Genomic DNA, 25,947 nt, shown 5'->3' on the forward strand with positions numbered 1-25,947 from the left:
CTGAATAAATTTACGCATAAAAATAAAAATATTGTAAAGGGGGATATGCCTGGGGGAACATTGACAACTCTATATTCAGAAAAATGATAAAAAAACTAATTTAATTTTGAAATTATAATTTTTAATAATTTAAGATCCAACTAAAGATAATTCTATAATTTTAAAATTTAATTGAACAATAATTGTACAAAAATTTAAAGGATAATATAAAAATACCAGGAAAGACGATATTAACCTTTTGAGTGAACACTTATGTTTTAGGGACGTTGAGTGCACACATGTACCACTTTTGTCTTTTGTCCTTAAATTTGCAAAAAAAAGAGCTTAAATTTTTTTATTTTTTAATATCTCTGTGTAATAAAAACACTTATAATTTCCCATATTCTCAAATTTTTTGCATACGCTCTTGAGGGTTGAAAGTAAACTGTTTACATAATTTACAAACGATTTCATTTTTAAATTAATATTGTTAGACCAAAGTAGAAAATGTGTGCAGTCAAAAGTTTAAAAATACCTGAAACTTATACACTTTGCGTATACATTTTGCTAGTTAAAAAAATTTATCCCTGTAGATTGCTTTATACTATCATTTATGGAAAAGAAATCTCAATTATTATAGGTTATATTGCCCTACAGTATAGGATTTTAATATAAAAAACAAAAAATAAACTTATTTCTAGCTATTAAGAGTTGTTTTTTTTTTTCCATTAAAAAAATAGGAGCTGTCGATTCCATTAAAGAAAAACAACTCTTAACATCTCCATAACAAAAATTCGAGTTTCATATGCCGAGAAAGTAAAAATTTTGTCTTGAAAATTAATTGCTCAGCCAAAATGAGTTGACACATCACCACGAGTAATTTTCATGTAATTGTGAAAATATATTGAATATTGTGTAAATATATCAATAAAGATGTACGTACATAATGCTACTCGTATTTCATAAAATTATTCTTTTGCATTAATTTAGAGTTAGGCTTATCATTGTTAATCATACATCGAATTATTAGTAATTTGTATAAAGTTCAAAATGGTTGAGATTATGCTGTATATTTTAAACTCGCCTTGTATTAACAAATTAATAAATAAATTAGAACGAGACAAGAAAAAAAGAACAAATCAAATGAACAAGGACGTTTCAACACAAAATTTATTCAAAAGACGTTCTCATTTATCTCTACAAAATAAATAAAATCGTAATGAAGAATTTGAAAAAAAAAAAAATATACACACACACACCCCTTAAAAAATGTGAGCAATAATTTTCATATGTTTTGTACACGATTATTTTTATTACTCTTATTGCTTTTATCATTTAATTTCATAATTTTAGTCTTTATTTTTGTTATCCTAGTTTTTTTTTTTATATTTCATATTTTTATGTCTATGACTTGTGTTTTTTTTTCTTCTTTAACAAAAATATTTAAGTTGTGTGTGTCGGTGTGTGTGAATTTGTGTAATTTTTGGTATTTTGTTTTTGGTTTTTTTTTTTTCTAAACAAATTTATTATTACAAAATATGTGTAATGTTTCGTTAGTTTCCACTTTGTTTCATTTATTTTTTTTTTTGATTTTTTTCCGATTATTTTTTTTCGAAATAAGTAATTTCAAATATTTTTCTGAGGTGGTTAACGGATTTTCGACATGCAATAATTTTTTTATATTTTGTTTTTTTTTTTATTTATTCACCCATCAAAAGTATTAAACAAAAAAAACACATAACACTTTTTTTTTCTCTTTATTATTTTGTAATGTTATATTATTTACCTTTAGCCATATTTAATTCTTATATCCTTTGATTGTTTTACATATTGTACGTAGGTGTACATATTAATGTGTATGAGAGTGTGTGCATGTACATGTTCACTAATATGTTTTATAGTGTTATGATAAGTATTATTATGCTATTATTATTATTATTGTGTGATCCTTTTAATTTTATTTTGTTTTTACTTTGTTTTATTATCATATTGTAACTATTTTTGAATGTTATTATCCTTGCAGGATACTTTTTGTTTTTGGTTTTAAATATATTACCGTTTTTTTATAATATGATTTACCGTTGAAAAAACGAATTGTTTTCTATGTATTTTTTTTTTTTTGTGATAATAGCGAATATAGGAGAAGAGTAAGTGAAATGTGTGATTATATTATAAAAATTTTTTATTATATAGTTTTTGTTGTTCAACTTTTACGCGATGTTTAAGTATAAAAATAGAAAGCGAAAAAAAAAACAACAAGCAGGAGAAACAAAATAAAAAAAGAAAAATATCCAAAAAAATTTTATTTAACCTCTTAATTTTTTTTTAGTACTATATTCAAAAGTAGAGTACCGCATTAAATTCACCCATGTGTGGGTATATAGATATAGTTATAGATAGATTATCAGTGTGTTTCAAAGGGAATTTCTATATTATTTGCAAGTTAAATTTTTTTATAAAATGCTAGTTAAAGATTTTAATATTATTAGTTACGAACACATTTTTTTTTAAATTCGATTTCAATAAGTCATAATGTTCTTACTACTCTTAATTATATATGTAAGATTTTAGTTTGGCAGAAGCTGAAATCAGAACAAATCATTGCAGGTTGGGTTTATTATAGGTTATATTGCCCTACAGTATAGGGCCAATATTCTTCATCCGGAATAACGAGTTCTCCTTGTCTTATCCAGACCATACCACTCCTAAATTACCATGACACAAAACAAAAAGGCTTAAATCAATTACCAGTAACTTTCATTTTGTAGGCGTGTGCTTCATTTTATTCGTAGATTAAGGATCCACGATATGACAAATTTATTTTTTCAGTCAAGTTTCAATAACATTTGCAGGAACTTCAGCAACTAATTAATTTTATTTGGTAATGATCCGCAGCTGGGTTCCAACCGTTGTCTGATTATTTGATAATGTGCCATTAGTGTTATGAAGAATCTTTGGAAGGGACTAAAAAATCTTAAAATTTTAGAGATGTTCAACAATTGTAAGGCCTACTTGAAATTGTTTGCTTTTTATGAAATTTCATTTATTAATTTTATTTCAGCCTTTTTTTACCAAGCAATAAAATGAATTTTACTTTCAGAATTTTGGCAAATTAGTTTATCACATTTCCTTCTTTTCCTCAATGAATTATGTTTTTTTCTTTTTAATTTTTTTGTTATATTTTTTTTTACTTTCATGTTTATCGCTTTTATTAGAAAAATTATTATTAAATTATGGTGCAAACAATTTCTTTATTTCAATAAACATTTTTTGGTTTTCTCTTTTATTTTTGGCTTTTTTCTGTTTTTTTTTTTTTTTTTTTGGTTTACGAGTATTTTGTTGTTATGCTATTTGAGAGGTGAAAGGATACATGCTACTAGATATATAGATATGTTGTATTTGTTAAAGGGTTTAAATAGTATAGTAAGCACACATTATAGAATAAAGAAAGGATAATTTTGTAATAAGAGTGAATAAAAAAAAGGGTTGAAAATAATTCTTTTTATCACTCTATTTTCATTTTCTCTATACCTTTCCAAATGGATTTTTATACTTAAAGGAAAAAAAAATATATATAATATTAAAACATAAAAATGTATAATAATAAAAAATTAAAATATTAATATGTGAAAGGGTTTGGCATAATGTTTTTTTTCTGTGTTCTCATGTTATTACGTTTACTGCTACTATTATATTTTTTTTTACTATTATCATTATTATTACTATTATATATTGTTAGGATTGTTGGTTTTTTAATGTAATTTTCTATTCTCAGATTCATAGAAATTAGATTTATATTGTGAATCAAGGAGAAAGAAAAAAATATAACAAAAAAACACAGAGAAAAAAAATGTAATATAAAAATAGTTTTATTGCATTTTTTTCCTAATTTGTTTTTTTTTTTGTTTTTGTTCTATATTATACAATCCTTTATCGAATCCTTTTTATTCTAATTACTTAAAATCCAAAAATTATTTAAATAAAAATGTAAATAAAATATGCTGATGTCATATGTAAAATACAACAAAAATATAAAAAATATAAGAATAAAAGAAGAAGAAATGTGGAAAATGGGAACGAAAATCCTAGGGTTTGAAGATTTATGGGTCCACCATCAATTTTAGCCCGTTGACAATTTTTTTTTTTCGTTTTATTATAAAATAAAATTTATGTTTAGTGAAATATAATAAAAAAGAGGTCGTAAAAAACATTAAAATTAGTTAAAAAGTATAAATGTAATTTTTTTTTTCATATTTAATTTCTTAAATTGATTTAAAGGCCTCCAGTTCCTCTTTTTTTCTTCAGTTCAATTGTTTTAATAAAACAATTTACCGGAAATATTTTTTTCTTAAATTTATTCTATTTTGATGTTTGACAGATGTCAAACTTGATTGTCAATTCTACAATTTTGTATTGCTTGATAGATATAGGTCAATTTTTTAAAATTATTGATTTATTAGTTTTTTTTTAATTTATTTGTTCATTATTGGAAGAAATATACTAAATTAATATAATTAACAGCAGATGCTGTAACTTGTAATTAAATTTTAAATGACAAGAACAATATGGCATTTATATGACATTAAATTCTCGCATTAAAAAGAGAAGGTTCTCAATTATTATAAGGCACAAGCAGCATTTTCAAAATAGCCTAAATATATAATATTTTTTTTTAATCTCAATTAAAGAGTTAGTATTTGGTCAATACGGTAAATTAAAGAGTTATTAAATTTTATTTTATTATTAATAATAAAAGCAATAAAAAACGAATAATATGAGAAAATGATGAGTAATTGAATAAGATCTGTTCAAAAAAATTTAAAATTAAGAAAACAAAAAAATTCTTTGGGAATTGTTAATAAAGAGTACTTTCACTCAACCGGAGTATTTAAATAAGATCTCATTTTCTGGAAGCCGAATAAGCGTTATATCATTATTAAGAGAATTAGTGTTATACTAAACTGTAATCAGAAAATCAGTTATTTGGCAAAAGAGTAGAATAAAGTTAATAATTTTAATAACATGTGTGTTAGAATGGTAGTTTTACATATATGCATATTTTAAAATCAAAATTTTTATTAATAATATCTGAAATTTCAATATATTTAACTCGTGTTATTTGAGGAATTTTATAAACAATTGAGAAAATAAGCTTCTTTAATGTTTTCGATATTCTACTCGTTACCTTTGTTCTACATACATACTAATTTTGCAATAAGAAAATCTTCATCTAATAATATTTTCGCATTCAAATTTTATATTTTAAAATAATTTTTTAATACTTTCAAAAAATTCTAAGACAATTTTATGAAACCCACTGCATCCCTATGTATTATACTGTATATGAGAATTATGTTTGGGTACATTTAACAAGCAAAAATTTCTATCCTTTTTTTTATTTTTTTTATGGGTGGGAATCACCTAATTTTTTTTATTTTTTTAGCATTTTTCGTTTTACCAAAAACATTTTAATACTAAAAATGAAAGACAAAACAAAAAATGTTTTTTTTTTTTGTATTATGGCGAATTCACAAATAAAAAATTTTTGCTTCCTTTTTTAGCCTTCATCTCCTCTTTTTCGATTACAATATGACTTTCTTCCTTAGAGTTTATTTGCTTTAGTTTTTACTTATTTTTTTACATTAATGTTATTGCATCTTTATAGATTTTAGCCTTTTTTACTTTTTATTAACTGATGATGAGATTTTTATTTGTATTAAAAGTAATTTATTTTGTATGGTTAAGTAAACAGTGAGTAAAACTTAGTGTTTTTCTTTCTAAATTTATAGTTTAATTTTACTTGAATGGAAATAAATATTTTAATAAAATTTGAACAGATTTATGCAAATAATTGACTTTATTTAAATGTTGCTTAATGATGGATATTACGATAAGGAAGTTATTCGATTTCAACTCGAAATAAGTGCATAGTTAAGTTCCGATGAGTGTGCTATTAAAATAATTTGTTGTGAATTATGGAAGAATATGTAAACATAAAATGTTTAAAATTGTGTTCTTATTAAAAACAGTTTACTTAAATTCTAAAATAAATTTTAATTAATTTATGAATAAAATACTTAAAATGTACGATAAAGTATTTTTTAGTATTTGTGATTTGAAAATCAATTTTAAAAAAATTCCCTTTGCAATTAAGTATAGAATCTGGTCCCAATAATAAAGAACAATAATATTTTCTTTCAATAAACATCGCCAAATGAATCATAATAATTTTTTAGTGTTGCATTTTTCCGTTGAACCCTCAAATATTTTTAAATTCTTATAAAAATATGTGCCTACTCGAAATTTTATTTATCTTCATATATATACAAAAATTTTATATAAACAGTGAAACCACTGTAAAACGAACCACTGTACAGAGACATAATTTTCCTTAACACGCACTTTACCGTTTGTAAGAGCAAATTTCTGCTGTTTAACAGAACGCAAATTTTCTCTAACACAAACTAATTTTCTTATAAAATGATAATTCGTTCTATGGAAGCCTGATTGTATATGGGATGTACATATATACAAAAATACCCAAATTCTTTTGGTATAACAAATTTTCCAAAAAAAAAATACAAGAACAGAAACTTTAAAAAATTTGTATAAAAACTTCTTATTTTAATATGCAATAAAATAGTGAATAAAAAAGAATAGGAACCGAATGGAGAGTGGGGGTGGTGGTAATAAGCAAATAAAAAATAAAACAAAAAGTAAAAGGACGCACATTGTATCACACATACATATATGGGATACATAAAATATTTTGTACTTTATCATTTCATGTACTCTACATACCTACATACAAACAAACATTCATGCTATATAAATAATTCTTAATGTCGAATTTATAAAATAAAAACATACATACATACGTCTCTATAATTCTTGTACATTTCTGATGGGTTCGTTGAAGCTTTTATTGGTTTTGGGGATAGATAAAATTTGTATATGAAAAAAAAAAAATTTTCATTTTTGTTTTTACTTGTTTTTTTTTTTTTGTAACTTTCTCTAGTTATTTTAGTTATTGTGTTTTTATTTTCTATTTTTACTTTCTTTTTTTTTGTTTTATTTTTATTTTATTGTTTGTTATTATTCCGGTTTGGGGATTCATCTAATTCATCTGTACCTTCTTTAACATAAATTTCAATATACATATGTACATCATATATACACACACATAAAATGTACTTTACATTTTGTTAATATATACGTAAGTACTTGTATGCACAATTATATAGTTTATAATTCAATATAAATAAGAGTGAGTTATTTTATGTTTGATATTATGTGTGTATGTACTTTGTCCCAAAAAATAAAAATAAAAAAATAAAACTATATAGTAGCTCAAAAATAAAATAGAAATAAACTATATTTTATACATAAAAAGAAAACATTAATATAAAATGTAAGTATATTTGAAAAAGTTTAATAAAAAACAAGAATACAAACAAAAATAATAAGTAAAAAAATAAAATAACAAAAAAAAAAATCGTCCTTTCAAGGGTTCTTCATGATACAAAATTCTAACAAACAAAAAAACAAAAAAAAATAAAATAGGAACAATAACAACAAAATTAAAACAATAACAAAATGATAAGAAATAGAGAAATAAGAAAAAAAAAAACTAGTATGTATAAAATAAAGTAGATTTTAGTGTAACAAAAATAAACAAAACAACAAAAAGAAATCAAACCAAAAATAATGATAGCAAATATACATACAATGTATACATATATACCTACAAATATATTAATGTACACGGACATTTTTCCTACAATATATATTAAAAGAGAATAAAACAAAATTCAAATAAAAGGATATTTACAAGGATATCACACGGGATACCACAATTTATATATATATATCACCATCAGAATTATAAGGATGAAATAATGTACGAACATTATATTAATACGCACATACATACATTCATACTCGTATACATCTTATTTCTATTATAATTTATAGGTAGAACTCTTAAAACAATAAGAACAAAAAAATTTACTATTGCGTTTCATTTAATATTTTTTTTATATTTTTTTTAGATTTTTAAAATATTCATACATTATTGCATATATTTCATATATATATATATATACTTATAATATGTGTGTATGTTCCTACATATATGTATGTATATATATATATATATATATATGTATCATATAATAATAATAATAAAATATAAGTGTAGTTCAATGTTATTGTTTTTAATGTTTTTTTTTTTTTTAAATTGTATACAATTTTGTATTTATTTTGTATATGAAAATCATGTATGTATGTATGTATGTATGTATTGAAATATTATTTATATGAATACAATGTATGAATTACTTTTAGCTTCTTTGCATCTTTAAATGTTTTCCTTTTTTCTCTTTTTATTCTTATTGTTTTTTTATACTCTTTCTTCCTTCTTATTATTATATTATTTGTTTATTCCTTTCTCTTTCTCAGATATTTTTATTATCCCATATATATATATATATTTTACTATTTTTATTGTACTTGTACTGTACATACAATATCCTTTTTAAAACAAGAAGAAAAAAAATAAATATATGATTTTCTTCTTTAATTCTCTCTTCAACCCGTAAAAATATTTCTTTAATTTCTCCATCGACCATCATCTTCTTTTTCTTTCTCTCTCTTACTTGAATTTTGTTCCAGTTTTATAGTTCACCCACTTTTTTTTCTCTTCATGAATTTTCCCTCCCCGCCCCATCTCGTTTCTTTTCTTTTACACATAAAACTCTCTTGTTTTTGTTTTTAGTATAAAAATAAAAAATTTCATTTGCTCTCTTTCACTACTTTAACAACTATCCATTTTTGTTATTGTTGTTGTTATTTATAAAATTTTCCTTCTTCTTCTTATTTTTCTTGGTTTTTCAAATTGTTTAGTTTTGTTGAATTGAACAATTTTTTTTTTGTTATTTTTTTTTCTTACCGATGCGTTTATATGTATGATGATGATATTGATAATGATAATGATTATAATATGATGTTGATAATATTGATGATTTTTAGAGTACAAAAAAAAAAAGAAGAATGAAAAAAGAGAAGAAATAAAAAAAAAAAAAGATCTGTGTGTAACCCATAAAAAGGACTTTAGGCCTTCGTTATTTTTGATAGATTACGTGTACATACACATATACATTAAAATATACATATATATTTTGAATATTGCATTATATACATGTATAAAACATATATGTGAACATACATATGTATATATAAGCTATAAAAATGGTTCAAAATAAATACTATTTTTAATGTTAATGCGAATAGATTTTTGAGATTTTTATTTATGTATTCAAATTTATAAGGAAATAATAAAGGATACTCGTATATAAAATATATACATATTAATTTGCATATATAATAGATTTAATATATATGTGCATTATAATTTAAGTACTATTAAGTATATGTATATGTTTGTGTATTTGTTTGGTACAATAAAATACATTTTATATCTAATTTTATAGAGAAGGTATGGTATATAAAATATTTTATTTAAAATATATAAATGTGGAGAATATCTTAAGTTTTTATTCCCACATTTGTATATATTTGGTGTATACAATTTGTATATATAAATTTATACTATTGTATTTACACTATATATGCATGTAGGTACTTTTCCCTTTTATGAATTCGGTATTTGTACATACATTATTTGAGTGCATATATACAGCGAATGTATAGTTTACTTATATTCAAATTTATGTATACATATTTCTATGTATATTAAATGGACATATATCATGAAATAGGAAAAAAGGTGAGGGGGAGGGGGCAAAAAAAAAGTGTAAATAAATTTTTTTTTTTGGAAAAGAAATGAAAATTTGAAAAAAAGGATATTTTATATTAACATTTACCGAACATAAACACACACAATAATTGTTTAAATATTTCATGCTTAAAAGAATTTTTTATTTTATTTTATTTTTTTTTGCACACACTTTTTTATGAAGAAAATCATCTTCCTTTTTCTCCTTCTCTTAATTTTTTCTCTCTTATATTTTTTTATATCATCATATGGATATTTATTATATATAATATATAAATGTATGTACATACGTACGTGTATTAAGCAGTTTATTGTGAACACATATTTGAATACAAAATAGAAAATTTCATAAAAAAAATAAAATTTTTTTTTTGTTTTTTAAGAATTTGATAAAAAGAAATTAGATTGGAAAATTTTTAAATTTTTTATTTGTTATAACAAGTAAAAACCAGTAAAAAAATAACAAAAGAAAGAAAATAGTAATAAAAAATAAACAAGAGCTTTATTAAAGAAAACACAAAAAAAAAAATAATCAGAGAGTATTTTTTTACTACCTATGGTGTTATGGGCTTAACAAATCTCATCAGGATCAAATATTGAATGTATGAAAAAACGAAAATAAAAATAAAACAAAATAAATGAAAATATGAGAGAATTTTTTTTTTTTGCATTTTGTTTTATGTACAAAACCATATTGCAATTTAAATCAGTTTCTTTAGGAAATTAAAACTAAAATTTTTGATTTTCTTTTAGATTCTTTTTTTCTTATGAATTTTCTTTAACACTGGAATTTTGTTTTTTCTAAATTCCGGAAAAGATTATTTTTTGGTGGCAATCTATTATTTTATTACACCAGAGCTTTAAATAATTTATTTAATACAAATGAAATAGCTTTAATAAATAAAAAAAAAAAATAAATTTTTAATAAGGAAAATTCATAAAAATCGAAAGCATAATTAAGAACCATATTATTTTTGTTGAAATTTTCGGAAAACAAAATTTCCTCATTCTTCAGAAGTTGTAATTATTTTAGTATGGTGATTTTGAAATTTTGAAAGACAATTTTTTGTATTCGTACAAATAACTTTTTCCAATTCTTTTTATTAATAATAAAACTATTTTCAAAACTATAACCCGACAAAATTGCGAAGCAAAAAAGATTTTATTCTTCACACTCTTTTTCAATTAATAACTGAGATTTATAAATAAAACTTTAATTTTGTATTTTTACAATAATTGAATGCAATAACAATTTAAGAGTTAAGAAATTTTTAAATTTCTTTTTGATTATCATGATATGCATATGAAGACGATGCTTAAAATCTCAACTTGTAAAAAAATTAAGACCTTAAAAAAATATATTGAAATATAATTATAACAAGTACGCAAAATAAATGATAGTCTTACAGTATGAAAAGCAATTTAAAATTTCTAATATAAATAATTTATAGATTAATTATAATTATATTAAAGGCACGTTTACGATTTGAAAATTTTTTAAAATTGTTATCTGAGAAACCATAGTAAGGAATAAATTTATAATATAAAGTTCGTAAAAATTTGGCTAGAAATTTCCATTTTATTGTTTAATTAGATTTTAGTTAATGATGTTAAAATTTGCCGCATATACAATTAATATTTATAATTTAAAATTGAAGAAAATTATAAAAATTTTATTGATGACTTAAGGTAAATAAGTTAATAATGAAATTGAAATGTTTACATTTTAATATTTTCAAGAAAAATATTTATATTTGGTTTCTAATTTATATATAGGTTTAATAATTATATTTAATTATATAAGGTATATTGTCATAATAAAATTGTCCTGTACGCACGATGATAAACAAAGTAGTAAGATCAATAGATCAATCAATAGTTACTGTATACATTTATCTATGTAAAATTTTGTTTAATTCTACAATTTTAAATGGAATAATTTGAAGTATTGCAATTTTTCTCTATACCAAAATAAAATTATTATAATTTTGTAATTAAATTGGAGAATTTCTCTCTTATACAAATGTTTTTAAAACTATTTTAATTTTTAAATTTAAAAATATTAATTTATTGTTTTTTAAATAAAAATTTTTAAAATAACAATATGCAATGAACTAATAAAAAAAAATTTTCCTTTTTATAGATTTTTTGAATTTTTATTCATAAAAATTTCTTTGTTATTTTCCTTTAGTATTAGAATTTAATTTATTTTATTTTAAAGATAATATTCAATGTCCTACTAAATTATGTTCCTTCGTATTTGGTATACACATTAAACGCCTCAAACCTAAATCTAAAGTTATTTGAAATTACTTTAATTTTCACAAAAAAATTATAATATATTGGCAACATTATATGTTCTAATATCATGTCGCCAATATTTATAAACCAACTAGAATTTAAAATAATATTGGGATTCTATTAATTTGTCAGAACATTGAGATTTACCAACTATGTATATATTTAAATAGTTGCGTTTCTATTGGCACTCGTAATAATTCAGTGGGATCATTTCTTTTAATATTGCAAATATTATTTTAATATTATGAATTATAAAAATTATTATGATTGGTGTAATGAAATTTAATATAAAATATTGCCCTTAATTACAGCTTATACGATTGATAATTAAAATAATTTATTTAATGATTAAAATTTCTATATATAATTATCTAATTTTTTGCCGAACGTTTAAGATTTCTCCAGTGGATATTGTTCGGCAAAATAAAGATTAATGTAGAACTATTTTCTTATATTATAATCATTTTTACAATAAACAAAAATAAAGTAATCAATTTTCATTTCCGATTATTTTACACGAATGTTTGAGTATCCTATGATTTGTTCTTTAAACTATAATTTTTCTTTCATTTATATTAAAATTATTTTTATATGCACCAACTACATATACCATACATACATTATGTTTATATATAATCATATATAAACGCATAATGTACAAACTATTTTATTAATAAAATACGAAAAGCCCATACATGTCATTCAGGTCCTTTTTTCTACATCAAAAAATAAAAATATAATTTTTTTTTTCATTTTATTTTTTCTGAGATTTTATGCAATATTTTTTTTTTTGCAATTGCAACTTTTACGCACACACATTCATATATATGTATAATTTTAATTTTCTTATATTTGCTACACATTCATACAAACATATTATATGCATTTAAATTTGTGCCAATTTACTGTTCTGCATATATGTGTGTAGGTATGTGTATGGCAACACACAGTAATGAAAAAAATAATAATTTTAATATTTTTTTTTGTTTTCTTGTTTTTTTGTATTTTTTTTTTTAATTTTCTTTTGTACTTTTGCATTATTATCAAAATTATAATCATTATCAATATCATGACCATCATCAATATCAATATCAACATCATTATCATTTTATATGAAAGTAAAAAAGAAAAATATTATATTAGTTGTAGAAAAGTTTTTAAAGGAATTTTTAACGTACATATATGTACACATATGAAATCTTAAAAAAAAAATGATAAATTCGTCTACTTATACTCAGATGGGGGTGGTGTTCGGTAAAATAACATACTATTTGTATATCAATATAAATATATTTGTATATATGAAAATAATAATATGTTTAATATAAAAATGGTCTCATCTGATAATATTATTTATTTTCCATATATTATGCATGTACATATGTATGTAGGTATGTAAGAATGCATATATGTAAGTATATGAATGTATGAATTTAATTTATAATCAAATTTGTACGTATGTTTGTATAAATTTATTTATTTCTTTATGCATTTAATGTACAATACATTGTTATACTTGTATGTACATACTTATATGGGGGAGACTTCAAATTCTTTTCCAAAGAAGTAGGATTTTCAAGGAAAAATCTTTAATTTCTCTCTTTCTCTTTCTTCCTCTTTATTTTGTTTTTTTGTTATTGCTATTATTATTATTATTATAAATTTTTTTTTTATTGTATTATTTTTGTGTTTTCAGTTTTGATATGTTTTGTTTCATTTCAAATGCTATATACTTTTTTTTTTGTTTTTGCTGTATTTATTATTTTTCTCTTTTGTTTTGCTTAGGTCATGTGGTGGAAATGAAGGCGATCACAATATTAAATGTTACACATATGCATCTATTAATATATATATATTAACAATATAAAGATAATGGTATTTTATTTTAAGGATATTTCATTTATTTATGCACGCATCTCCATATACAAGTACTTAAATATATATATATATATATATATATATATATAATATTAGTGTTCATATATGGGATACTTAGACTGGACCATCCGTGTACATTTATTGATTTATTGCTATTTTTGAAGAAGAGATTTTGTTTGTGTTTTTTTTTCTTTTTTACTTTTGCATGTTTTCTCTGAAACTTTTATTCGATATTAAATATAAAATATATATTACAAAATATGTATGTACACATTAATAATGAAGAAAATATATATTGTATGAAATGATATATTTTAATTGTATGTACGTAAGTATGTTTATGAATGCAGGAATATTGAATGAAAATCTCTTATAAAATTTGGTATATATTTTTTTTTAAGTTTTTAGATTTTCCATTGTATAAGGTACATGTAAGTCTTATAGACATATATGTATATACATATATTGTTCCTTTATTTTATTTTTCATATTAATATATTTGTTCATTTTATACATTTTTTTTTTTGTTTCTATAGGACTAGACCTAGAATAAACTAAAGCAAATGAGGAAAATGAGAAGAGAAAAGAAAAAAAGTTGAAAAATAAGAAATATGAGAACTTAAACTTTCATATTATTTTGTATGTATTTATATAAGTATAATTTGTATGATATTATATGTAATATACGTATATAAATTCATTCATATTAATAGTCAGTCTGCAAGAAAATTCTATATGAACAGATGGTGAGGGGTGGTGGGGGGAAAAGATATAATGAACACATTAAAATAAATTGTGTTAGATTGTTTTGTATGTTTTTTTTTTTTGTATTTTATTGTATTTTTTTTTAATATCTAATTTGATATAAATGTAAGAATAAAATAGAAAAACCAAAACAAAATAATATAAAAAAAATGCTTAGAAAAAACATTACCTTTTAAATTAGAAATATTTAATTCGTAAAGCTATTTTAATTTAATGAAACTTTTATATTATTCTATATTTTATGTATTAAAAATAATAGAATATTATATAAAAAAAAAAAGAATTTGAAATAGACATAAGGCATTTAAGATCCTTACAAGGCTGCTAAGTTAAAAAAATAAACAACAACAACAGTTATAGTTTTTTTTTCAATTTGTTCGGCTTTTTTTCTAATTTAAAAACTGAGCAAATCAAGAGCTAGACCTATAAATAAGAAAAGTGTGTATCTATATTTGAGTCTTTGTAATCAAACATACGAAAAATGTAATCTTGGTTTAATATTTAATTTTGATTTCACAAATATCATATTGCATACCTTTGGAACAATATTCCCTCTTTTCAAAATGTTATACTACTACAAATATGCCCATACTGTCACGATGTTAGAAAATTGTCTTAACTTAAGATTGGGCATTACATAAAAATGTAATTTTCGTAAAATTATTAACTGTAGGAGTGAAAAAGAAAAACCGAGGCAATATTTGTTTAAAAAATTTTCAATTTTAATTTAAACGCCTCGAAAATTCCCTGTTTAAAATAATTGAACAAATTGTTTTATGAAATTTTCATAGATATTATTGATTTTCATAGAGGCAATAATCAAAATAAAAGTAAATGAAATCTGGCATTTCATGTTAAAATTTGTTCTAATTTTTACTATATTTTATGTTTTCGTAACGTCTACTCTGTTTTTGTAAATAGGTGTAAACAACGTAGGATTGAATTTTTAAAATTTTCTAATTGGTTAGAATTTCGTTTTGTCAAAAGTTATTAATAAGTAATTATATAATTTTTCAATTTTACTTTTTTATATTTGAAAAATAAACAAAAATTCAATCATTGCACAATATTGTAAAACAATTTATTTACATATGCAAAAAGAAATTTTTTTAAATGTAAAATTTAATATTACAAAAAATTGCATACTTTAAGGATCATTTTGATTCAAATTCTATAGTATTTATAATTTTGTTCCGTAAAATCAAAGTTACAATTATTAAAGACTATGAGTATAATTTTTATGAGCTTTAAGACCTTTCTTTTAGAATAAAAGTCAATTACTTAAAATAAAATTAATTTGATATTGATTGAAAAACGCTGTCATAATAATTATACAAGAATTAAATTCAAATGATTGCGATTATCGTTCTACATAAATAAATTTTCTGAAATAAGTTCAATTACGAATCGAAGAATTTTTATTTTGAAAATATTTCTAATGTATTATTTTAAAAAAAATGTAAGTTTAAATTAAAATATTTTAATATTTGAATAAAGTTTCTGAAAACCAACGAAAACAAAATTTTGTGAAATAAATTCACAATTCAATTGCAAATTTAATGAATTTAAATCCTTCAATATCGTTTTCATTTCATAATTTTTCAATATTTAAAAATTTCAATCAAATTAATATAAAAAGAAATGGTAAAGGATCGAAAAAATACATGTGTATTTACTAATATAGTTTTCATTTAAAAATATTTTCAAATTCAAATATACTATAAAAACTCTTAAAAATTAAATTTTTTTTATATAATTATTAAAAAAAAAATATCCTTTTTTTTCCCCATCATCTTCTTATATGATAATATTATGTATCTAATAAATACCTTATCGATTTATTTATTTATCTAACCTTTCTTTAATTAAACAAAAATAATAATATGAGAAAAGGAAAAATAAGAAAATCATAAAAATTGAAAACCTATACACACACTGAGAAAAAATTATTTTCTTTTTTTTTCTCTTTTAATTTTTCTCTTTTTTTTTCCAAAAATTTCGAAAAAAAAAAGAAGAGAATAAATATACTAAAATAAAAAAGGAGTAAAAAATTCTAATAAGAAAAGAAAAATGTAAATAACAATAATAATAATAATAACAACAACAACAACCGAAAAAAAGGAGAAAATTAGAAACTACTTAAATTGTATATGTACAAATTTTTCACATATACATAAGTACATATTCATTAGTTATTTTGTGTAAAAAAAAAATTATTCAATTCACCTGTCCATTACCGTTTTACTTGTATTTATTTTACATTAAATTTATTGTATTACCTTTATCTTTTACCCCTATATATGTGCCTCTATATACATTAACATATGTAGGTCCTCTTAATGTTGCATGTATATATATGTATATTTTTATATTAACATATAAAACCATTAATAAATATGTATGACCTTAAATGGGCTTAAAAGGAGTAAAAATTTGATTCAGGTAAGTTATGTGTTATGTAAAAATTATTTTTTTTTATTATATTTATTTTTGTTTTTTTTTTCTTGTGCTCTAAATTTCTGAATTATTCAACAGTCTAAACAGATATAAAACATTTACTTAAATTTTTATTTTCTCTACTCACATTGCGTCCATCTTTTTTTTTTATATTTTGTTTTTTTTTTTGTTTTTTAAATGGACAGCATATCTTTAAATATATACAATTTTATTTTTCAATAAAAAATAAAAATTGGAAACCCAATACAATATATGAATTCAAAAATTGTGTGTAGGTTGATATGTACATATATATATAGCAGAGAAGAGGAGAGAAAAGATGAAGTAGAAGAAGACGGAGAGAAGAAGAAATTTATTTTTTTTTTTTTTTGGGAAGAAAATTTACAAAATAAAATAATTTTTTCTTTTTTTACCTTTACAAAATATTTTTTAACCATTGATTTTACTCTTTTTCACTTCATCTTACCTCATCTAATTTTAAGATAAAATATCCTTTAAAAATCCTTAATTTTTTTTTGTATTTTTTATATTTTCTTTTTTCTTATTAAAACTCTGCTTACATAGTATTTCTACTTTTCAAATTTTGTTTTGTATTTTTTTGCTTCTTTTTTTTTTTTTTGATTCCTTGATGGGCACTTCAGATATAGTTTTGGACCATGAAAGATCACAAAATGATGTTAAGAGAAATCAGAAGAAAAGAAAAAATAAAAAAAAAATTAAGGAATAAATAAGAAAAAGTACATAGGAACAATAAACAAATTCGAAGAGAAAAATTTACACACAAAAATACGAAAGAAAACAAAAAATAAAAGAGGAAAATCTAAATCGTATTTGGTCCAAGTATGTTAAGCATATAAATGTGGGCATTTTAAAATAAATATATACAAAAAAAATAATATGCATATATTGCTCACCTGTGACAAAAGGGTACTAAATCAAAAAAAATTGATTTTTCAGATTTTACGGTAGGTGAAAACTATAAGTACCAATTTATCAATTTCGAATAAAATTTTATAAAAAGTAGATTTAAAAATTCGCTAATTTTCCTATTTTTCAAATTTTATTTTAGATTTCAGTTTGTGTTTTACTTTATATTAATTATAAGAAAAACAGTTTTACGCAATTTTCTCGAAATTGATTTTTTTCAGTTAATCTTCTTTTGTCACAGAGTGTTCGATTATTATCATATGCATAAAATACGTACACGTAGTTGTGTATATGTTCGAATATTTTGTTTTGAGAATTTTTTTTCATATTTATCATTTTCTCGGTATATATGTAAAAATCATATATATATATACGTATGTAAGGATATATGTACGTGTACAAAAGGAACACAATCTATTTTGAATTTCTAATGCAATATACAAGGTTAATAAAGTACTTAACCATTTGGGTAAAAAAAAAAATAAAAATAAGGGTGGAAATTTATCCCCCAATCTATTTTGTTAACCCTTTTTTTTTAATGTTTTTCTTTTTTTACTTTTTCTCCGATTTTGTTGTTTGTTTTTTTTTATTTTATTTTAGTTTCCATTATAATTTTTCTTGTTTTTTTCATCTTCTTTTTGATTCTCCTGTCTTTCTCTTGTAATATTATTTGGTTTGTAGTTTTTCTCTTTCTTTTTATTATTGTTGTTTTTGTTCAACTATATTTTATGAAAACTAAGTAGAAGGATAACATCCTTTTAATGTAAATATATGTGTACATATAAGTACATTTTATTTTCATTTATATTCCATTTATAAAACAACAAATATGAAACGAAAGAAGAAGAATGAAAATAAGAGAAAAATAAAAAAGAAAATGTAATAATAAAAAGGAAAATAATTCATATATGAAGACAAGGGAATGTTTATGAAAATATGTACGTTTATATACACTGTGAAAAATTTTAATGAAAAATTACAACAATAATTGGGTCTGGTGAACTGATTTCACTAGTGTTGTAGATTGTTTGAGTTCCAGACGGTTTCGCCCAGTTATTTTGTTTTGTTTATTAAAATTACAAAACCTAACACTACAACAATAAATGAAAGGAATATTTAAATGTAGTATCATTTATGATATATTAAAAAATAAACGTCTCTTAAAGCAAAAAAATTTATGGTTGATAAACAAAAATAATTAGAACAATTTTGTTAATAAATTTATAACGTAAATACGTATAAAATTATCGTATGTATGTCAGTATAGTAAAAATTATTCAATATAAAAGTGAATTGCTATATGAACGAGTAAAATTAGCTATGGAGAATAAATATTACTCTTAGTTTAAGTAAGTTTACATTTAACGTTAATATTAAAAGTTTATTTTCGTTTGCAACCAGTGACTTTTCTAAATTACATAATAAATTTACTCTCGAATTGAGTGAACTGTGAAATTTCTATTATAAATCATGTACAATTCACTTTAGTACAGTGCAAATTTCTAAATTACCAAATGAAATTCCATTTATTGTAGTACAGTTTCCAAATAATTTTTTACAGTGTAATGTATTCATTGATTCAGGATAAATGTATTTATTTTAACAAATATATGAATAATATTGTATGTAATTGTACATCAAAATGAAAATAAGAAAAAATATAAATGAAAATTTTTTTTTTTTGGAGATGAAGTCCAAAATTTAATGCTTTTTTTTTATGTGCTACTCCCTTATTATTTTGCTTCTTGTTATTATTTTTATTTTAATATAGAAATAATATTACAATATTTTTGTAAATATATACATGTGATTATACAATATTTATTAATGTATTTGAACACATACGAATATTTGAGGAAGAAAATGTTAAAAGGATTATTATAGGTATATTGGTATTAATAATATAAACTGTTCTATATTATGTATGTATATATGTATATCAAGTATACTAAAATATATTAAAAGTTTATCATTATATTTTTCTGTTTTTAGTAAAATTTTGTTATTATTCTGATTTTTAAAAGGTCTTTTTTATTAATCGTAAACTTACTTATTTTCTTCTAGTACGATACCCTTTATTCTACGATATAATAAGTTGATGGAAAATTAATGCATAAATATTAATGTGTATGTATAATGGATGTAATGTTAAACAACAATGAATTTACGGTTGCTTTAATTGTATAGAAAAGCTTCCAAAATGTACTACAAACAATTTATACATATATACAGTTGTAGTTGTTGGAAAAAAGCCTTTTACCCATTTGTCCTTTTAAATAGTTTATTATTGTTTGTAATGTTAAAAATATGAAAATTTATAATATCGTTTATTACATTTTTTTCTTGAAGTTATCCTTTGTCTGGAATTCTATCATTTGTATGTACATAGCGCGGAATTTTTCGATTTTAAAAAACATAATATTTTAGAATATTAAGTGAGAGTTTTATAAGAGTTTTACTGTATAATTTCGAATTGTTTTGTAGTAATTTTATTTTGAATGCAAGTATGTAATACTCACATCCATTACCCTTTATTTACAGTTTGACAGGGTTGCGATCATATTTATGAATTTTATAAAAAAAAAGTATTCAGATCAAATACCTCCTAATGGCATTTTGAAGAAGAAAATTTTGTTTAAATAATACGGCCTTAATTAGAATAGAAAGCTTTCTTGAATCATTCATTTTAGTAAATTAATATTCTTTTAAAATTAAAATAATATTCTTTAAAAATTACAGTAGATATTAGAAAATATTTATAGAAAAAAATCTTTATTTTTTAAAAAAATTTTAAAAATTAAAAGTCTTGTAGAAAAATATTTTTCATATTTTTGTAATATTGAAACCTCAGTTCATGTCCAGCCGTATATCGGTATTAATAGTTCACTTTAAGCAAAATACGCTAAATCACGATTTTATGCCTTCAACAGGTACAAATTCTATTAGATATTATATCTCTGTCTGTTGTATTAGGAGAATTTCCCTACATCGAATGTAACCTTTAATTCTTCAAATTATAAGATCCTTTATATCAATAATTTCATTCCATGTTTATAAAAATTATCACATTTAAATATATTTATGTTATTTGACTAAGTAAATTAAATTTTAATAAACTGATTTACATTTTTTTTACGATATTCATTTTGAATGTATAGATTTTCTATTTAATATATAAAAATTACCCTATTTTAAACTATTGTCATTGACATTCATGATTTCAAGATTAAAATATTTACAATAATTTAAAATTGTATAATAAACCTTTTAGAAATACCTAAACACTTATAAAGAAAAAAAAAATAGAAGTGTTTTAACTAGATTTTGATTTTGAATGATAACGTTATTTTCACTGGGAATAGAGTCCTGAAGAAGAAGCAAATAATTTGATTTTTTATTTTTTTTTTTATAAAACTCTTCTTTATTCAACTTAAAAATAGTCAATTTATTTCCCTTAGAATTGAAAATTTTCCTATCAAAAAATATTTTCTTTTCTTAATTATTATATTTTTTTTTTTTTTATTTTTTTCCTAATTTTTCTTTTTCATTTAATTTTGTGTGTGAGAATTTTCTCTGAGTTCCTTAAGTTTTTCATAAAATATTTTCTTGTTCTCCTTTTATTGTTCTTGTTTTCCTTTTCTTATTCTCTAAATTGGTTTTATTCCTAAGTATATTACTGATTATATATGTAAATAAGAATGTGTATATTATATATATTAAAAAAGATGATGTAGAGATTAAAATGCTAAAAAGGATATTGTTTTAAAATGTGCGTTCAAGAGTTAAAAGGACATTTGGGTATAATACACGGTTGATTTTTCATGAAACGTTTCGGTTTATAAATGCCCAATTTTTATATAAAAAAAAATTTCATTGCTTATACGATATTTTTCTTCCTGTTCTTTAATAATGTACGTACGTACCTACCTACCTACCTATAATGATATTTTTAAATGTAATTTGTACATTTGTATGTGCTTTGGTTGTGAATTACAAATAAATATATATTCATATGTATATACGCAGATGGAGGCTTAAGAGTAAGCATGTATGTATATTTGTATGTAGAGGAAAAAATACAGATATTTTTTTTTCTTTTTTGGGTATACTTTGAGTAGGAACACTAAAAGAAAAAAAAAAAAACAAAAAAACATTGAGTATTTTTCTCAGAAACGGTTAAATGCTTGAGTAAACCCTTTTATTCACAATAGAGAGTATAAGTAAAGTACAATAATATAGATAAAGATAGGTTGTTATTATTATTGAGATATGTATAAGTGGGGATGAGTACCCAATATATATGTGTGTATATGAATATATATTTATGTTATATACATATTATATATATACATAGTATGTAAGAGAACATTATAAAATGGTTACAAAATATTATCCTTAATGGATAATAAGAGAGTTAAAATAAACGATATGATGATTATTATTATGATGATGTTGATGATGATAATATTGATGATGACGACAACTACAACAACAATTATGACGACGACAACGACTACGACGAATTTTAAAGAGAAATGTAATAGGACAAAAATATAAATTGTAAATGGATTGTTTTAAAGGGATTTTGAAGAATAAGTAATGTGAGGAGAAGAATGAGTGGTGGGGGGAGAAAATGTGAATTTTAAATATTATAATAATGTTATATTATATGATATAAAATATATTTATATGTATATGCATGTATATATAAAAATTTGGTGGACCATTAATGGAGAGTTTGAGAAATTATTTTAATTCAATGTGCGTTATGTATTGTAAGCAATTTAGTATGGAAAAAATAACACGCGTGAAAAATTATTTTACTTGTTTGTTTTTAATGCTGTTCTATTTCTTTTTTGGTTCATTTTCTTCTATTATTTTTATTATTAGTGGTCTACACAATATTTAAATTGAAATCGATCTTTGTATATATATATATGCATATAATAATATATAAATGCCTTAAATAAAAGGTATATAATGTGTATGATGGTTAAAATGTATAATATTAAAAATTATATGTCTATATACATAATGTAAATATGTAAATGTATGTAGTAATAAATACATTTAGTCAAATGTATACAATTGAATGGATTTTATAGGATATTGAAAACAGATTTTGATGTGAATTGTATTTTTTTTTTTTTGGGTGGATATTTTGTGTTAAATAATCTGCCATTATTAGGGTTAATTTCATTTTTAGAGAGGAAAAATTTTATTGACCGAACCGGATTTTGAATAGAAGAGAAGAAAAAAACAAAAAAAAAAACAAAACAACAAAGAATATAAGAAAAGAAACTCATTTTGTTTTTGTTATTTTTTTTTTTTTACCTAAAGAATTACATAAAATAAAGTGGGTTTGAAATTCGGGGTTTCATTTGATATGAAATGAATGATTCTGAAAGTTTTTGGTTATTTTAAATAAGATTTTATTTTATTATTATTATTTTTCATTTTTAAGGATTATTTTTATAGTTGATATCATTTTTATGTGTATATGTGCTTAAAATATCATTTATTTTTAATACATATATATTATTATAATGATATTATTTAATAGTTTTAAATATTTGAATATTAAATATGAATTATTAAAAAATTACATTTAAACAAGGAAGAATTGATAAGTAAAATAAATTGAAAAGAGGTATGTGTTAAAGAAATTTCAGCTTTAATAATTTTTATTAATATATTCATATATGTTTAAATAATATTTATTTGAAATTTTCTCCTGCTACTTCCCCATTTGGGAAAAATACTTCTTATTATATAGGAATTAAATGTTATGTGAATGGAGAAATGATTTCAAGCTGAAATCATTATTGTTATATAAAATTAATAAATTGAATATAAAAGAAGGAAATTTTTCGTAAAAATTTTTATTTTTATAACAAAAAAATTTTTTTTTATTTTGAATATTTTTTTGTATAGTGGTTGTGGTATATAAAAAATAAATTAATTGGAAAATTATTATGAGTGTAGGCGGTAGTTATTTTCATTTTAAGAAATTTTAAATTGTAACATATAAGTATTTTATTTTATTATGTAAATATAAGTGAACGATCAGTTAATTTAAGCAATAAAAAAAAAATAAGAAATTTTTTAAATTTGAAAAAAAATCGTAGCTATTTTATTTTAAAATGTAAAAAAAATTGCATACTTATAGGAAAATTAATTTTCCAGTTTAAAGATAATATATTGCAAAAATGTTGAATTAATTGATTTGTTTGCGTGAATATGAAAAAAAATTTTACGAAAATGAATATTATAAATATATAAATAGAATTAATTTCAGTCCAATTGGTTTTAATAATTAAGATTACAAAAATATTTAAAATGTCGAACACAATACAGAATATTACAAAAATTTATTGTATAAAATAATCAGAGTTTTTATGTAATTTTGCATCGGTGTTAAATGAGATCAAAAAATATTTTATTGCGTGAACGCCCTCCTAGTGTAAATTTTATAATTTAAATTTCAAAGTAAAAAATTACAGATGACTGTTATGTTGACTATATCGCTTAAATTATTGCTTAGTGGTTTCTTTCCAAAAATATTTACTACACGTTAAAAGAAAATTTAATTAGTGAAACGAAATGCCGACATAAATAAAAAATATATATATACGAGCCAATATTTAAATGATGTAAATGATTAATGTTTCGGTTAAGTATATTTTGGTCTAGGAAAAAGTATTGGTGCATATATTTTTAAAAATGAAACAAGAGCAGCATTTATCAAAAATTTGGATCAATATCAAGCATATGTGGTGATATTAGAGAAATTTTCCTTGTTATACATGAAGACCCATATAAGAAAAATTAATCCAAGTTTACGACCTGATCACATCAAAAATGTTTAAATCATAATAAAAATGGCTTTATAAGAAGAAATTGATAATCAAAAAAATCTATTATACGAGTATTGAAAGTTGTTGAATTTTTTAATTAAATCGTTAAGAAAAGTAAATGCAGATTAAGATAATTTTTCTAAAGTTTTTTAATAAAATCTGCTTCTGCTTGCTATTTGGTTTCTTAAATTTAAAAATTTTACAGAAATTTTTAATAAGCAATAAGACAAAGCAAATTAATTGAGTATTGAACACACGCATTTAAATACGCCCATTAAAAGTACCCGTACGTACATTCATGTTCATTATTTGTCATCTCTAGCAATTGCTTATTGGTCAACAACTTAAGTATACTCAGAGCTTATTACGTGTACCTATTTTAATGTTCCTATTCCATATATAAGAAAAAAATCATAAACAATGATGAATAATTTTCGTAATTTAATTGGCTATATAAATATTCGAAACAACAATTTAATTATATTTGAATTTTTGTTCTATAAAAAAAACTTTATGAAATTTACGCAATATGTGCTGTTTGAAGAACTTTTCAAAATTAAAATTTTATTGTTTTTCTTCTAAGATATTTAAAAATTTTCTTTTATACATGCATTCATACATTTGACATCCGGTTGAATTTTCATTTGAAAACAAAATATTGTAAGAAACAAGGATATTAGAACAGAATTTTTTTTTTAGTAAGGATTCTTTTAAAATAGTTTTTTGTGCGTTTTTTCTTCTGTTGTTGTCTTTATGTTAAAAATGTCCTTAAGTGCCTAAAATATCAGTCATTATCCTTTACCTTAAAGGGTTGTTTTTTTTTTCTTTTTGATTATTATATTATCTATTTTATACATATGTTTATTGGCGTTGAATCGAATAAGAAGAAAAAAAAAGAAAAATGAAAAAAAAAATGAAAAAAATGAAAAAAAAAAATAAATATCCTTTTTGAATAATTTTTTTAGTTTTCCCTATTTTATTCATTTT

General features: G+C 21.5%; 1 protein-coding gene across 7 annotated transcripts in view; it reads right to left on the reverse strand.

Annotated features, from left to right (window-relative positions):
- Positions 1–25,947, reverse strand: part of LOC129615297 (protein abrupt) — a 234,415-nt gene that overhangs the window by 38,725 nt on the left and 169,743 nt on the right. The gene's annotated exons all lie outside the window — the stretch shown is intronic.

The sequence above is a fragment of the Condylostylus longicornis genome, unplaced genomic scaffold, assembly GCF_029603195.1.
Source record: "Condylostylus longicornis isolate FDR11 unplaced genomic scaffold, ASM2960319v2 ptg000135l, whole genome shotgun sequence".
NCBI lineage: Eukaryota > Metazoa > Arthropoda > Insecta > Diptera > Dolichopodidae > Condylostylus > Condylostylus longicornis.